The sequence below is a fragment of the Aulostomus chinensis genome, chromosome 1, assembly GCF_037954235.1.
Source record: "Aulostomus chinensis isolate RoL2024-O1b breed Wild chromosome 1, RoL_Achi_v1.0, whole genome shotgun sequence".
NCBI classification, from domain to species: Eukaryota; Metazoa; Chordata; class Actinopteri; order Syngnathiformes; family Aulostomidae; genus Aulostomus; species Aulostomus chinensis.
This window is the reverse complement of record NC_141320.1, coordinates 46,369,529-46,373,389: the sequence shown is the minus strand read 5'-3', so window position 1 is coordinate 46,373,389 and position 3,861 is coordinate 46,369,529. Positions and strand designations below refer to the sequence as shown.

Genomic DNA, 3,861 nt, shown 5'->3' with positions numbered 1-3,861 from the left:
TTGTCCAATGATTTTTTTACATTCCAATCCTCTAAAGTGATGGACTGATACTGTAAATATGTAGAAATTCTCTATTGTTCAAAGTACAGATTCTGTGTTTATACATTGTTGTAGTTTTTATACTTGGAGAAAAAAGAATCTAACAGGAAATCACTGTAGAAAGTTGGCTCAGTTTCATAAAGTAACAACTAAATAGCTTCAATTGACAGTGATTGACCTTAAACTTGGCTATTTTAATGCACTATGCTTGCTTTTCCACTGTCAAATGAACTTTTTTAATGGGAAATTCCTGCTCATAGACTGGTTTGTTTCATAAATGAACCAGTAAGAGCCCTGAACTTAGAGAAGAACCTGAAAGGTCCTTGTTCTTCATGTGTTTTTCCATGATGGGCCTGTTTTCCTGCAGTTGAATGCACATTTATCAACACTAAATGGACTGTAATTTAATGAGTTGGGACTGTGAAACCTGCTGTGTATTTTTAGTTTATTCCATGTAATTTTGTGGAACAGTTCATTACTGTAATTTGACGGTATTCATCTGGAAACTCTGCTGACTGACTTTTTACTGTTTTTTTTATAGTTTTTTTTCTTGACAGTGTACACAGAGGTCTGGTGGTTGAGCCGGGGCATTTTTACAAGCTGCTACCTGAAATTAATGCATTTCTTCATTCAAAAGACAAAACGGTCCCAGAGCTGATCGACCCAGAATGGAAATGGCACCTCGCATTTTGTGTTTGTGTCCCACAACATTGTCTGGCAGACAGTTGACCTGTCAATCACACACAGAGTCCCGCCCCCACACAGCTGAGAAACGCAGCTCTCAGCAGCTGCCTCAGTCACACAGAAGATAGACGCGTTTCCTGGTTGGCGAGTGCAGACACAACTTCTCTGAGTGCAGGATTCACTTCTCTCATTGCTGTTTGTTCACTGTTGAGGTTTTATTCCTCCACCAACCTGCTTCTGTCTGGAAAGAAACAAATAACTGGAGTGCTGCACATCAACAAACTTGGAGTTTGGACACGGACGAATGAAGTTTGGCTTTTTGTTTCTTCCATCAGATCAGAGCTGATAGGAAAAACAATCAGGTGGTTTCATTAAACCAGCAGTGAGCTGGACTTCAGCCCAGGTCCACAGTCCCACTGTCAGTTCACTTCAACATGAATGAACAAAATCCAACCCTCACCTGGCCTGGAAATAAATAACAATTGCATAACAATAACTCCTTTATTTCTCTCCTGTTCAGGTCCAGTTGGACTCACTCATCTCTATTTGGTAGGATTTCACTTCATGAGTTCAGAAGCATCTTCACATGAGACGCTGGTTCCTCACATTGATTGATCGTTGAATTCTGTGTTTGATCTCTGAATTCTGTGTTTGATGTCTGAATTCTGTGTTTGATCTCTGAATTCTGTGTTTGATGTCTGAATTCTATGTGTGATGTCTGAATTCTGTCTATGATCTCTGGGTTCTGTGCATTGATCTCCTGCTTCAGTCTTTGATCTCTGACTAATTCTAAACTCATCAAAGGATCACATCAGCATCTTGCTCCAGACTCCAGATGGTGGTTTTACCAAGTGCACCACAGTCCTTGTTGCTGTCTGCTGTTGGGTCACAGCAAAGTAAGGAAACAGCCTGACGGTCCTCAGGAGGAAATTCATCAGCCTCCAAAGATGGAGGTGAATCTCGACCTGCTCATGTTGGCCATCCTTGATGAACTTGGGCGGTACTCTGGTGCAGGGATGAGGTCATGGAGCTGATCTGGGAGCAGTCCTGATATTAAATGGACAAAATGTGTCAACATAAAATAAAATTGTAAACCTGTTTGAAGTCTTATTTTGTGTCTGATGGCCATTTTTGAAATCACTAATGATTTTTTTGACTGAACGTCCTGGATCCTGTGGTGCCAGATGAGGAGACAACTTGAGTACAAAGTTGAAGAGGAGGGTTTTTGGAGGGGAGATGATTTTTGCAGTGTTCCAAGTCAATAAAATGTCATCATGTTTCAAAATGTCCTCACTAAGATGGTTATTAATCCCTCATTCTCAGCTGCTACAGCCTTTAAAGAAAACCTTTGACTGGTGGATCTAACAAAGATCAGATGTTGTCTCCTCTAGAACATCAACAGCTTAACGTTGTGGGCAGGACTCCTACCTGAGCAGGGAGACCCCAATGGATTTCTAGTCCTGATAGGGAGAGGGAGCCTCCTGGGTCACGGAGTGGGGAACCTGATAGGGAGTGGGACGACCCGCCCATTGTGGGTGATTGACAGGGCAGGTTTGATCTATGTTTTCATTTTCAAAAGTAATTTTGAACATTTGTGGAAAGTTCGCCCACCTTGAACATGTAGAAGATGTCTTCTGATAGTGAATCGACTGTTGTCACATTTAAGGATCACTTGAGCTGATAAGATGAAGGCTACACAGGTCCAGCTGGAGATGCCGGGGATTGAACCCAGGGCCTCACACATGCTCAGCATGCGCTCTACCACTGAGCTACATCCCCTGTGGTAGAGTCACTGTTTAACTGGTGAATGAATTTCCAGTTGATTTTAGGAAACCTAGAAGTTCCTCAGGTGCCATCAATCTTAAGTCACTCCTTCACTTTGTGTGTGGTTCAAAGTCAGTGGTTTCATCAGAGCTCAACAACAGAACAAGCTGAAGTCTTCTGGAGAACGAGGGCACCGATCCCACCACCTCTCACATGCTAAGCTAGCGCTCTACCATTGAGCTCCTTCCTCTGCTCAGCAACATAACAGATAATGCAGGTTGACCTTCAGGCTGCTGGGAGGTCAACACCTGAAATATTTCCAGGATTCTGTCGTGTTGGTAGAAACAGTTTGAGGGAAGAAAACCCTCAAACATGATGATGTCATTATTGAAGGCTTTACTGCTCCAAACCTTTGCTTGTTCTTCTGAGGTTGTGAGAGGTTCTGGGTGATGAATGGAAACTGAAGGTTTAGGCATCAGTTCAAAGTAGCAGGAGCTTAAGGGGACATTTCAGATTTGTTGAAGTTGAGTCCGACATCCTTCTTGTTCATGACGATGGTGATGTCAGAGTTCTTGCTCAGAACGATCCATGCTGTTCCTCCTATTAGTTCTGGAAAGTTGGAGCAAAACGTCATGCAGGGTCACAGGGTCACGTGTTTTGTGTTATCAGCAGATTTAATCTATAGAGTGAGTGACGTGTGGTGTGTTTGTCAGGAGCTTAAAGACCAAAGTTGTTGATGCACAAGAGAAGTACACACGTCAAAGCTGCTTCATTTTAATGAGTGAAACTGAAAATTGAGAAGAGTGACAACAAAAATGGAGACAAGAAGTCTTCTTCAAAACACACACACACACACACACACACTCACACACTCACATAGTCATATACGTGCAGTCAAATGCCAGTAAATTCTGAGTATTTTTGAATCCATTTTCATTTCATTCTTTTCTTTATGTTGCCCCCTGCTGGACAATAGGTTTAAGGTTAATGTGGAAAAAAAGCAGACAATAAATACGACTGAACTATTATTGAAATGCCGGCGACTTCATTCGATCTGAAAGTTCATTGTTGACCAAACAGACACTGATACAACAGGCTTAAAGTCTACCTCCATCGGCTAAAGATGCCCCTGGATCATAAAGCACAGCTCGACTGCTGGCTAACATGCAGGCGTGGGCCTATCACTGAAATCAGCAGTCATGAAAAACTGTGCTAGGCCTCCAGACCCAAGCTTGAAGAGGTTTGAAAACTGGACCCAGGAGAATTTTAACTGAAAACCCCTGCTCTGGAGGATCTGAGGGATGCATGACTGCCCTCTGTTGACCTGTTTAATACAGGAATATCTGAGAAGTACTGAGGACGGCAAAGGGTGCT

General features: G+C 42.6%; 1 non-coding gene across 1 annotated transcript; it reads right to left on the bottom strand.

The window, feature by feature from the left end:
- Positions 1–2,430: 2,430 nt before the first annotated feature.
- Positions 2,431–2,502, bottom strand: trnaa-agc (transfer RNA alanine (anticodon AGC)). Its single transcript has one exon. It is a non-coding gene; the product is annotated as a tRNA-Ala (tRNA).
- Between the last annotated feature and the right edge of the window lie 1,359 nt (positions 2,503–3,861).